The sequence below is a fragment of the Callorhinchus milii genome, unplaced genomic scaffold (assembly GCF_018977255.1).
Source record: "Callorhinchus milii isolate IMCB2004 unplaced genomic scaffold, IMCB_Cmil_1.0 Scaffold3, whole genome shotgun sequence".
NCBI lineage: Eukaryota > Metazoa > Chordata > Chondrichthyes > Chimaeriformes > Callorhinchidae > Callorhinchus > Callorhinchus milii.
Window position 1 is genome coordinate 84,179,154 of NW_024704744.1, and position 14,408 is coordinate 84,193,561.

The following is a 14,408-nucleotide window of genomic DNA, read 5'->3' on the forward strand; positions in this document are numbered from 1 at the left end:
GGTTTGAATTTTATAGGAGACTGGGCAGAGCTGACATGCGTTATATATGAGGCATGTTCATGTTTACATCCTCGGTGATCAGGGCCATTACAAAACTGACTGTCGACTGGGTTCTGTTATAAGGTGGGTTGGAATTTTATGCTGAGTGCTGATGAGATTTCCTTATTATAAGTGTGCATTGCTGAAGATGCCACACACATTATATCCTTATAACTGACCTTGGCTATTTAGCATGAAAAGCTGGCCAGCACATGAGAAGAAGTGAGTAGACCAGTTATCAATGCACAATGAATGAGCTCCACAGTGCAACCAGGTTATAAGCAAGTATGTACGACAGTGAAGTGCTTTATAGCAGGGCTGCACCGTATAGATCTTTAAGGGTTTTCAAGAAATATATAATTGGCAAGACATGTAGAAATTTGGCATTAACAGAAAATACATGTTCCCAATGATGGAACATATTGCCAGAACTTTCAGTTTGTATATAAAGGGCTCATGAATTTTTTTCAGGTTTGTGATACAATGATTTCTTGACATTGGTGCATATTTCACTCAGCAACAAAATGCAATATTTTTACCAATAATACACATGGAACATAAAGTTAATTTGAAAAATACGGATTTTTATAATGTTCAATTTTAGATTATAATATGTGTATTAGATCTCTCATTACGATCACTTTTGAAAAGGTAAATACTTCAAATATTAATGCGTGGCTCACTGCATTTTGTTGTGATAGCCTGTAGAGTCCTGCTTTGTTTCATGCTAACCTCCTGGCTTCAGTCACATTCCAACACTTGCGATGACTTTACATCTCTACTCCTCAAGCAAACAGCATTGTACCTTATCAACAATAATCCCTCCAAAAAACAAAAACAATAATAAATAAGTCATTTTCAATCTACGACTGTTTGTGGTACACTGCTGTGCGTAATTGGCTGCTGCGTTTCGCCCATGGTCAATTCACCTTACAACATATTCTGTGAAGCGCTTTGAGACGTCTAGAAGACGTGAAAAGCGTTATATCAAATGCAAGGATTATTATTATTGTTACAACTGGCTATTCAGGAGAATCTTTGTGCAATGACTGAAGCAGTCTTATTGGTAAAATTGTCATGAATCTCGCAAACACTGAATGGTCAGAATGAATGTATGAACACGCCAGAATATGTGAGGTTAAACAACCTTGATTCTAAAAGGAATGAGGGCAATAAGAAACCTCTTTCTATTTTTGATGCCTCTGGGTTACGTGTGAGATTTTATTGTCCTACTTTTCCTAAGACATAAACCAAACTTGTCATGCAGCAAACATCACAACATATTGGGCAATAAACTAAAAATGATAGATCATGGCATTGGAGTGAATCCCTTTCACTCTGGTAGCTGGGTTTAAAGTTCACAGGCTCGATTGTGGGGCCTTCTTTATTCTGGCTGTAAGGCTTCCTACTGAATGAGTTTGGGTGTTTTCAACCCATTTATGCTCTGTGTATGGATCCACAGTATATGTGAGGCAATCTCACTCTGCTTCTATTATATATGCTGGTGTTTGTTAATTGTGTATCAGTTAGGCTCAGTTGGTAGCACTCTCATCTCTGCAGAAGATTTTGTTCAAAGTCACACTGACACACACACACACACACAGTGTACCAAAGTGCCTAAGCTACTTAGAGTATGCAGTTCAAGACACATTTGATACTTTGGCTGACACTCCAGTCAGTGCAGGATTGCATGAGTCCTGTAGCTCAGTGGTTAGAGCACTCGCTTTGCAAGCGAGAGACCTGAGTTCAATTCCAGGCAGAGGGCGAAACCTTGGGCAAGTTTCCTTACTCCACACAGAGCCTAATAATAATCCCTCCAAAAACCAAAAACAATAATAAATTGGTCATTTTCAATCCACGACTGTTGTGGGACATTGCTGTGCGCGATTGGCTACCGCGTTCGCCCACAAATATACAGTCAATTCACTTTACAGTGTGTTCTGTGAAGCGCTTTGGGACGTCCTCCCGACGTGAAAAGCGCTATATCAAATGCAAGGATTATTATTATTATTATGAGTGCTGCTGTTTTCATAGTTTGAGTCTCTTGGTTGAGTTATTAAATCAATGCCTGCTCTGGCCTATTCTTCAGGCGGACATTAAAAACTTCATGACACTCTTTAAAAACACGGATGTTTCTCCTGACTAGCATTCCTCCAGCTAAATTGGTCATTCCGCATGGCTGTTGGTGGAACCAGGACCTGTGCAAAATGGCTGCCAGGTTTGCTCATATTTAGAACCAGAATTGGCAGAAATCATAGGAAATATTTTGTTTGTAATTCAGAACACTAATAGTTGCCATACAGGCAACTAGGCAACACCTCTGCTGTCAGATTAAAATTGATATACCTAAAATAATTAAAGGTTGACTATTTGATTGAGGAGCCTACAGTCTGTTTGAAGTGCTTTTCAATAACAATATTCATCCTGGCATAAATGTGTCAATCTGGCTCAGTTGGCAGCACTCTTGCTTGTGAGTCAGAAGATTGTGGGATGAAGCTGCATGACTCTAGTGCAGGGGTGGCCATCATATCCAGGCTAGACTACACCAACAGCCATGCTCTCTGGACTTCCCAGCTCTTCCCTCAGCACGCTGCAGACCATCCAAAACATTCCAGCTCATGTCCTTTCCTGTATAAGGTTTCATGAGCCAATTATCCCTATCTTCACCCAACTCCACTGGCTCCCATCCCCCAGAATTGAATTCAGGATCCTCATCCTCACTTTTAAACCCCTCCACGGTTTTGTCTCACCCCATCTCTGCAACCTTCTTAAACCCTACCAATCTGCCCCCTCCCTCTGCTCAGCAGGCACCGGCCTGTTTCATCTCCCCTTACTGCCTGCCCCACCATTGGGCTTTCAGGCTATCTGTTCCCACTCCATCCTGAAGGCCCTTCACTCCAGCCCTCCCCTTGGCTTCTACAAGTTCCCGTTTATCTGAAGATCTTTCTCTTTAATCTTGCACTTCTTTGATTATCTTTTGCCCCCATTGCAACCCCCTTGGCCCCCACCCTGTCCGAATCCTCATATGCAAACCCTCAAATGTCCAGTGGGACATCCTTCTGACATGAAAGGCAAATGCAATGCAAAGGTAAATGCAATTTGTTGATATTGGTAGTGGTGGGGGAGAGCTGCATTATTGCAGGTGTTGTCCTTTGGATGAGACGTTAAACCAAGGTCCCAGCTGCTTGTTCAGGTGGATGTTAAAGATCTCATAGCCCTGGAGGGATTTCATTCATCACCAAATAAGATAAAGAGAACAAGATCCTTTGTATATGCACATCACTTACAATGTACCATCCTAACACATTCATGCTTCTAGCTTTGCTGCAGAAGATCTTGACTGAAAAATTGTGCAATTTTCCAAAAATATTCTGGCTTCCTCGGGAAGTGTTTCAGCAACAATCATGTGCAAAATTAAACCCAGAGCATTAGTTTTGCAGGCTAGCTGCGAGATTTCTGAAATTTTAAGGGGTGGTTGTGTAGAATTATCATTGAAACAGTCATTAATATGTGCACATGCACTGAATTTGTGCTGAAAACAAATCAATCTGTTGAATGCAACACATAAATTGTTTACTCTGCTACAATCATTTGCCAAGTGTTCCAAATTATGTCAAAAACCCAACCTCTATTGAATTACAGGAATTTCCTGACAGGAATTTTTCTGCAGGAGGCCATTTTGACCTGAATGTTTTCATTTGGCATCCTCTATTGTATGTTATTGCTTCCCCTTTTCATGACTCTGGGTGTTCGAATCTTTGTTTCTTTTTATGAGATTTGGTTATCCCAGACATGGTATTTTTAATATTAGATTGGGACTCATGTTGCCTTGTTTATCTAGCAATAAGTAGGAACACAGTTTTTAGTCGATTGGCGGATCGCTTTCCGGGGGTAAAATTGGTCACTCAAACCACAAATGTTTGTGGGACACTGCTATGCACAATTCGCCCATAAAAAATTCACAGTTAATCGACTTTACAATACATTCTATGAAGCGCTTTGAGATATCTCGACAACGGGATAATGTGTAATATCAAATGCAAGGATTATTATTGTCTGACTTATATAGTTGGTCCTGGCCAGGTTGGACCTTGTAATCTTTTCCAGTCCTGTCCATTCTTGAGTTTTGTTTCTCTGATAGATTGATTTACACTGTGGAGGAAGGATTTCTTCTCAACTCTTGATGAAGGTTAGTAAAATGCTTCCAAGTGGGAAACATTAATCAAATTGGCTGGTTGGTAGCTAAATGTTGTGCTATTACTAACAGAAGGAAATTAGCAAACAATTCTCATCCTAAACTTTTGTAGTACTACTACTGATTGATATAGCGCCTGCATCCGTCAAAACATGTCAAAACACTTCACAGGTAATTGCTCTGAAGTATATTTATAGGCAAATATGGCAGTCAATTTGCAGCAAAAATATCACAAGGAAATGACCAATTGATCAAAAGGATTGTGGGCCAGTATACTGGGAGGGAAACTCCCTTCTATTGTTGAGAGAAGGTGACTCAGATGGGATCCCATAAGAGGCGTTTACAATTTTAACTGGGATTGAAAAAGTAAACCCAGATCAACACTTTAGGATGTATCAAGGCAATAGAAGAGGACATAGGTTTAGAGTTGTGAAGAGCAATTTTAGGATAGATACCAGGAATTTTGTTTTAAATGCAGAGGGTAATTAACAATTTGAACAGGTTGCCAGGAAGGGTGACCAGGTCACTGGACTTATTTTATAACGCAGCTTGATGCTGTGATGGGGCCGATAGGGTTGGTGTTCTGGAGGGCTTTCTTCATTTAGACCAATCTTGTGAGCTTGTGAATAGTATTGTGGGATCTTTAGCTTTCACCTGGCCTTGGTTTAATCTTTTTTGTCAGCCAACCGAATACATTTTCTTGATTGAACATTTCTTGATTTATGGCCACACCATAAATATCGCCACACAGTAGCTATTTTGAAACAAAACATTGATTTAAAACAGACTCAGTCAGACTAGTTCGAATGTTCGGCGGGCCACTTCATGAGTTGGGCACAGGTTTAATTCCTTGCAACAATGCAGTGTTTCATTGGAATGTGAGCCTGGACTGAGCTCAGAGTCCTGACGGGAAGCTTGAACTTGCAAAGTTCGAACCAGATGTGGGTGTGCTACCAACTCAGGCAAGGCGATAACCTTTATAATAATCCTTGCAATTCATACAGATGTAATAAGGTGCTAAATTGAATGCAAGAATTGTTATTATTATCATTATTATTAGTAGTAGTCTTTTCCTCCTACAATTTCGGGCTTTTATATCCTTAATTATCATCACCTAAATACTGAGTGGTTTATCTTATGCTCTCTTTTCTTGAACCTTGATGGTCTCCTCCTCTATGGCCCTCAATAATATTATTAATCATAATCCTTGTATTTGATATAACAACTTAGAACATTGTAGAGACATCTCAAAGTGCTTCACAGAATATACCATATGATCAATTGACTGTATTTTTTGGGTGAAATACAACAGCCAATTGCACCCAACAGTGTCTGACAAGATTACATTTGCATAGCGCCTTTCAGTCTGGAGGATGTCCCAAGGCGCTGGACAGTGTACAGCATTTCAGACCCGAGCTGGGGTCAGGGTGGGAGAAGGGAGGGGAGGGGAAGGGGGGTGGCCAATGGCATGGTCGAAGAGGAGGGTATTGAGGTGGGACTTGAAGGAGGCTAAGGAGGGGGCAAGGCGGAGTGATTGGGGGATGGGATTCCAGAAGTTGGAGGCAGAGTGGCTGAAGGCTCTTCCGTCAATGGTGGGGCGGGTGGGTCGGGGGACGTGGAGCAGGCTGGGGCCGGCTGAGCGGAGGGAGCGGGCGCGTTGGTAAGGGGTTAGGAGGTCGCAGTGGTGGGGTGGGGCGAGGGCATGAAGGGTTTTGTAGGTGAGGACCAGGATCTTGAACTGGATCCTCTGAAGGATAGGGAGCCAATGGAATCGGGCGAGAATGGGGGAGATGCGGTCAGGGAGTTTGGTGCAGGAGAGGACACGGGATGCAGAGTTCTGGATTATCTGCAGCCTGTGGAGGGAGGAGTTGTGAAGGCCGACAAGCAGGGTATTTGAATAGTCGAGTCTGGAGGTGATGAAGGCATGAACAAGAGTTTCAGCGGCCTGAGGGGTGAGGTCATGGCAGAGTCGGGCGATGTTACCGAGGTGAAGGAAGGCAAATCAGGTCATGGCGTGGATGTGGGGAAGAAGACAGTTGAAGGTCGAACAAGACAGTTGTGGATTGAGTGACCAAATTATCATTTTTTGGAAGGGATTATTACCCCTAATTACTGCTAGGGAAACAGAAGCGTGTGGAGTAAGAAACTTGCCTATTTTGGCTCCACTGGGGAATTAAACCCGGGTCCTCTCTCTTATGAGGTGAGTGCTCTAACCAATACGATAAAGGACTCAACACAAACATCAACGTAAGTTTCCTAATAAAATGGTGTCAGCTTAGCTCAGTTAGCAACACTCTGGCGTCTCATTCACAAGGTTGTGGGTCCAAGACCTACGTCAGGACTTTGAATTCAGAGAGGGGTGGAGTTCCAGGGGTTGGGGGCAGAGAGGTGAGTGCTCTAACCAATACGATACAGGACTCAACACAAACATCAACGTAAGTTTCCTAATAAAATGGTATCAGCTTAGCTCAGTTAGTAACACTCTGGCGTCTCATTCACAAGGTTGTAGGTCCAAGACCTACGTCAGGACTTTGAACTCAGAGAGGGGTGGAGTTCCAGAGGTTGTGGGCAGAGAGGCTGAAGGCCCGGCCGCCAATGGTGGGGCAGGCAAGGTGGGGAACATAAAGCAGACTGGAGCCCGCTGAGCAGAGGGAGCGGGCAGTTTGGTAGGGGATTAGGAGATTGTAGAGATAGGGATGAGCAAGGCCATGGAAGGCTTTGAAGCTGAGGACCAGATTCCTAAACTATTCTCTATGTGATGGGAAGCCAGTGGAAGTGGGCGAGGGTGGGGGTGATAGGGTCATGGAGTCTGGTGCGGGAGAGGACCCGGGCTGCAGAGTTCTGGATGATCCGGGAGGAGTCAGGGAGGCCAATAAGCAGGGAGTTTGCGTAGTCGAGCCTGGATGTTATAAATGCATGTATGAGGTTCTCGGTGGCCTGCGGTGTGAGACAGTGGCGGTGCCGGGCAATGTTGCGGAAGTGGCAGAAGGCAGAGCGCGTCATGGCACGGATGTGGGGTAGAAAGGACAGTTGAGGGTCAAACAAGACTCCAAGGTTCCGGACTGTCTCAGTGAGGTGGAGTGTACATCCCTGGATGGTGATGTGTGGAGGAGCCTGAGTTGTGGAGGTGCTGACGGGAGCCAATCAGGAGAGCCTCGGTCTTGTTGACGTTCAACTGGAGAAAGTTAGCTCTCATCCAGGACTTGATGTCTGACAGACATTCTGTCAGGACAGCAGTGGTCCTGGAGTCAAGGATGGAAGCAGAGAGGTAGATTGGGTATCATCCGCATACATGTGGAAGTTGACCCCATGTCTGCGGATGATGTCACCAAGAGGGAACATATAGATATTGAAGAGGAGGGGAACAAGGACAGAGCCCTGAGGAACACCACATGAGATGGTGCGGGGGCTGGAGGAGAAACTGTGGAGATAAAGTGGAGACGATGTGAGAGACAATATAAATAAAATAATAGTAATCCTTGCATTTGATATAGCGCTTTTCATGTCTCCTAGAAGTCTCAAAGCGCTTCACAGAATATACTGTGAAGTGAATTGACTGTTTATTTGTGGGCGAAACGCGGCAGTCAATTGCGCACAGCAATGTCCCACAAACAGCCGTGGTTTGAAGTGACCAATTTACTATTGTTTTTTTTCTCTCTTGAAGGATTATTATCAGGCATGTGGAGTAAGGAAACTTGCTCAAGGTTTGCCCTGCCGGGAATCGAACCCAGGTCTCTCATTTGCAAAGCGAGTTCTCTGGTAGGATCTGAACCATTCAAGGACAGAACTATGAAGGTTGAGGTCTGAGGAGAGGTGGTAGAGGAGGATGGAGTGGTCTCAAAGGCAGCAGAGAGGTCAAGGAGGACGAGGACGCAGAGGGAGCCCTGGTCACAGATGGACAAATTGTTATTTGTCCCTTTGAACACAGCTGGTTCTGTGCTGTGGGCGGCACGGAAACCTGATTGAAGGGTTTCATGAAGGGAATGGCAGGAGAGCAAGGAGCGAAACTGGGAAGCAATGACTCATTCCAGGACCTTGGGAAGGAAAGGGAGGCTGGAGATGGGGTGGTAATTTGAGAGCAGTGGGGGGGTCCAGGGAGGGCTTTTTAAAGAGCGGGGCGGTAACGGATGTTTATAAACATCGACGCCGGGGTGTGAGGGGAAGATGGGGAGGATGGATCGTAGTAGACGATAGGGCAGAGACAGCTAAGCGGATCCCTTTGACTTTGGTGTCGAGGAAGTCCAGCATCTACTCGCATTTGGCATTGGAGGAGAGGATGGGCGTGGGAGGGTGGGCGAGAATAGGAGCCTGGGGGTTGTTCTTGGCCTCCGTGATTGTCTAAGAGGGCAGAGTGTTAAGTTTTTCACAAAGAGAAGGGAGTTTCTTTCAGTGTCCTGGCCAACAATCCTCCAGATAAAATTGGTCATTCATTCCATGGCTATTTGTGGGACATTGCTGTGTGAAAATTGACTGCTGTGTCCCCCTACAAATACATAGTCATTATACTTTGCAGTAAATCCTATGAATCACTTTGAAGCGTCTCAGCTATATCAGGCATTGTGTCAAATGCAAGGATTATTTTTGTCACCTTTGTCACCTCTCGGCTGGACTATTCAAACGCTCTCCTTGTTGGTCTCCCATCTACTACCATCCATAAAATCCAACTCATTCAGAACTCTGCCGCCCGCATTCTCACCCGTACTAAACTCCGCTCCCCGATCACCCCAGTCCTTGCCAGACTGCACTGGCTCCCTATCCCAGAGAGGATCGACTTCAAGATCCTCACCCTCGTATTCAAGTCCCTGCACTCCTCTGCAACTCCCTACCTCTCTGACCTTCTCTCTCCTCAGCACAGTACCCATTGCCTTCGTTCCTCCGGGTCTGGCCTCCTCCTTGTCCCCCGAGTCCTCTGCTCCACCCTCGGCAGCCGTGCCTTCAGCCACTATGCTCCGAGGCTCTGGAACTGCCTTCCTCACTCCTTTCGTCTCGCTCCCTCCCTTCCCATTTTCAGGTCTCTGTTTCTTTTCGACCGCGCCTCTGGTCACCTTCTCACCCCCTCCCCCTGGCTCGGCCCCGGAATCCTAAACTGTAAAGCGCTCTGAGACGCTGTCCGGCGTGGAGGGCGCTATATAAATCCAAGTTGTTGTTGTTGTTGTTGTATTATAACTACTGATAATAAAATATATAATTTTAACAATGTGTTACACAAATTGGCACAATCCTAGGAATCGGGCAGTGTCACATGATTCTCACACTTCAAATTCTTGTTTTTTGACATGATCTGAAGCACTCAAATGTATTATCCTTTCCGTTCCAAACTATCCGCTATTGACAGCATGATTATTGTTGAAACAACAAACAATAAATGATTCAAGATGCTAAGTAATTAGTCTGATCTAATATTACATAATAAAATACAGGAACTGGTATATAATGCATCCTGAATCACAATATTCTCAGAAACAAGGCAACAATGCCAACCTTCATTACAGGAAGTAGAGTAAATTACTTTGTGTGAACTGATACAAATGCAACCCAAAGATTTTATTAAACACAGCTATACCAATCCTGTGAGGGAATCTGGCAGGGGTAAGCCTACTGTTTAGCTTCATTTTGTTCTTTGATCAACAACAACAACAACAAGATTCCATTTATAGAGCGCCTTTCACGTCGGGAGGACGTCCCAAGGCGCTGTACAGTTGGGTCAGGACCCGAGCAGGGGGAAATGGTCAGGGTGAGGGGAGGAAAGGGAGGGAGCGAGGAGGGGGGAAATGGTCAGGGTGAGGGGAGGAAAGGGAGGGAGCGAGGAGGGGGTAGAGAGTCGAGAGGGGAGCTGAAGGCACAGAGGCACGGCAACAACAATTTAATTTATTACAATTTAAATTTATATAACGTCGGAGGATGTCTCCAAGCAGATCAGAATTAGAACTTTAAGATGGTTTTGAACAAGCAAAAGCCATTTGGCTTAAAAAGCTTGCTCCTTTTTGATAATGTTCAACCTTAGATAGTGCTCGATCCTACCTGATCTCTCGACCCATCCTTCTTCCAGAAAGACAGTCAGTCGCTTCTTCAATTTATTTCACTAGAGGGGAATAATCAAACGATTGTACAGTCACCACACTATTTAATCAGATGGCAAAGCTTACAAGAATCAAAATAAGATTTTGGTTCAATTACAGTGTTGATAATTCATTCATCTTGCTTTTGCTCTATATAATGCAAACTTCTACTTCTACTAGAAATGAGTGCAATCTTATAGTTCTACTAGAAATTGACAGTGTTTATTACAAATTAATTTAAACTGAGTGACAAGAATTGTTATATACAGTTCTATGCACTTATGTCAGCACGTCAGGGACCATTTGAATTCTGCTGACACAAACAGAATGTTGACATAAACGAACGAACAATGCAGACACACGTATACTGCAGTTAAAAATTGTTCAAGCATTTATTTACATGTATTTCATATACAATACTGTAAGCACAATTTCTGTACCATTTATTTACAAATGTTTCATATACTATGATTACAATTTCTGTTCAGTTTATTTACATGTATTTCGTTTTGATGTAACAGCACACCTTTTCATATGCAAAACTTGTTCTTTTTGGATAAGCACTTGTAATTTATCCAAATACTTAGCTCCTTCGTTCATTTCCTTCGAAGACTCTGATTGAGTAAGAAATGTCTGCAATCCTCCACACACGCTAAATGCTTCTTTCTTCCTCATCTGCTGAATATTGTGGTTGGACTTGTCATCATGGTTTTCGGGCTCCTCGGTTTCTTCTTGTCTGTTATCTTGACCCTTCTTTACTGAGGCGATGATATCTTCATCTGCCAGTGCCGCGATACACTGCTCATTTGCATCCACATTTTTTCATTTTGTGGCTCAACATCTTCATATTTGGCAGTTTTTCTTTTCTTTATCTGTAACGTGTATTTCCCTGTTTTGTATTCTGCCTTTATGCATTTGGCAGATTTCAGCCTGCTGTATAAGGTGTTGTGCTTCACAGTGAAGGTTTTGCAGACTTCTTTTCTGGACTTTCCACTCTCAATTACTTTAACGGTGGTTAATTACTTTTAATTAAGGTTTTCCACTCTCAATTACTTTTATATTCATCCTCCAACATTTTCAACATTTTCAAGTCAAGTTTATGTTTCATTTCAGTCTTGGTATTTACCATGGTACAGCAGTAGACTGCGATTGGCACTCCCAACATAGCTAATTTATAGACCTTACAAGCCTAACACGTATCATCTTTGAATGTCACACGTGTTCACTATTAATCACTCACGGACTCAAAAGCCATTCTTGCTCAATCACTTATGCTTACATGAGCAATACTGACTCCCTCGTTCCCTCCCACCCTTCCTCCCTCTTTCCCTCCTTCCTTCGTTCCCTCACTCCATCCCTCACTCCATCCCTCCCTCGTTCCCTCCCACCCTCCCTCCTTCTCTTGCTCCCTCCCTTGCTCCCTCCCTCCCTTCCTCCCTCCCTCCTCACTCAACCATTATGCAAGGATAAGGGCCTGTTGACATAAATGGCAATAATAGAATGCAGCAATACTGTTAGGGTCTTGGAAAGTTTGTTGATATAAGTGGCAACATTTATGTCAACGTGGACACAGAACACACTGTAAAGTGAATTGACTGTATATTTGTGGGCGAACGAAACAGTCGTAGATTGAAAATGACCAATTTATTATTGATTTTGGTTTTGGAGGGATGTCTGGAATTGAACTCAGGTCTCTCGCTTGCAAAGCGAGTGCTCTAACCACTGAGCTACAGGACTCCACTGAGCTACAGGACTCCACTGAGCTACAGGACTCCACTTTTACAGGACAAGACCTTTTACTATCATGTGAAGCGCTTTGAGACGCGATAAGACCCTATATCAAATACAAAGATTATTATTATAAGACTTGTTATATACTTTGCACTCAGTGACAAGATGTGTTATACACTCAGTAATACGTGACAAGGTGTGTTATATAGCTAGTGGGACTCATTGCTTGATCAGAAGATTGTATACATAATATATAATAATCCTTGGATTTGATATAGCACCTTATCACGTCTCTGAAACGTCTCAAAGCGCTTCACAGGATATATTGTAAAGTGAATTGAGTATATATTGTGTGGGCGAAATGCGGCAGCCAGTTGCGCACAGCAGTGTCCCACCAACAGTCGTGGATTGAGGGACACAAATTTTAAAAAAATTATTTATATATTTAAAAATAAATATTTATTTATATACTGTACACAGTATATAAATATAATATATGATATAAAATATATAATATAATATTATATAATATATAATGTGACAGGTCGCATTATATACAATGTACTGAGTATTGGCTTAAAACATTTTCGGCTGATGAGGCTTAATGAACAATATACTGTATTGTACACTAAATAGGACACCTTGAATTATCAAGGTATATGTCATGATCTCTTTCTTTGCACTCCAATGACTCCTTGTAATGTGTGAATTGGATTCTTGCCAACCTCTTGCTAAGAGGCCAGAAGCTACTTTTATTATAGAACGGCTCGCATTCCTTCGTGTTAAATGCTCATTCCAGCGTGCTGTCGAACTGTGTTAGTTGTGTGTTTTCTTGTGGGTTTAAAAGAAAATCTTTGTGGCCTTGTGATATTTTTGTTTTGCACATGAGGCCACAATGTCCCAGAACGAGACAGCAGCTGCTAAATTCCACATGATTCCTGGAAAGGCTGTGATGGGTCATCTTTCTCTATGGCACCAAAGTGACTTTTGTCTTTGGAGTGATAGTTAGCACCTCAAATCTGTTATGCAACATCGCATTTTTCCATTGATTTTTTCACAGGTGGGGTAATCCTGTCCACTTCGGCACTATGGTTACACACAATGTTGTCTCTCAGATGATAATAATTCTTTCACTTGACATGTTAAATACTGAAATCCTGGATTCGCTCTTAGAGGTAGCAGAGCCTGATTGTCAGGTCGAATTTCAGAGCAGCCATTTTTCTGACACTTCACAAGATCACCAGATTTGTTCGGATGAAGAAGGATCTTTGTCCCATTTGATCTCATATTTCCACCTCTTCCCCCCCCATCCCAGTATCAAGCTGTTTTTTTTAAAGAGTCCATCGTCCTGGCCTCCACCGGGCTTCCTGGCAATCGGTCATTAATTATCTTCTGTTGCTTGTCCTGAAATTGACGTTTGAAACTCTAAACTTGTGAATTCTTGTTCTATTGTCTTGGTGCATCTGAAAGTAATGTTAATAAGAATAATAATCCTTGATTTGATATAGCAACTTATCACGTCTTCGAGATGTCTCAAAGAGCTTCATAGAATATATTGTAAAGTGTAGTGACTGTATAAAGACGCAAATGGTGCTATGTTGTTGTATTTGTGGGAGAAATGCAGCAGCCAATTGCATATAGCAGTGTCCCACAAACAGTCGTGGATTGAGTGACCAAATTATTATTTTTTAATTATTTTTGGAAGGGATTATTACCCTGGTAAACGAAACCCCAAATGACTAACAACCGGGTTCCTACTTTCTGCAAGGGAAACAGAGGCGTGTGGAATAAGGAAACGTCTTGAAGATGTGATAAGGCGCCATGTGAAATGCAAGAATTTGTTATTATTATTATTATTATTATACCTGTCTAACATTTCGCCCTGCCCGGAAAACGAACCAAGGTCCTACCTCTTGCGAGGCGAGCGTTCTACCCAATATGCTTTAGGACACCGCAATCACAGCATACTGATTAAATTAAGCAGATATCCCATGGAACTACATGAAAAGGCCACAATCGGTGATTGATATTAATGTCAGACACTTATTCATTCGGCTCAATCATTTGTGCTAAAGCTGAGATGGCATATGGTGTGCTGTTGGTGGGGGAATCACCTCCATGGCCTGGCCAGTTATATGAACAGAAGGGAAAAAATACAATATTTCACAGCAGATTCACTTTGAAAATTTTTGCTTAGAATCTGTTATGAAACATTGCATTTTTCACCCTATTATTTCTATGAAGGAAGTAACTTTAAATTATATTGATAGATAATAATAAACGCAAACATTTAAACAATGGCAGCTCAGAGACCTATTGAAAAAATTCAAAGGAATTAGTTTGATTTATGAAAACTGTTCACCGTGGCTTTCTTGAGTTACAAA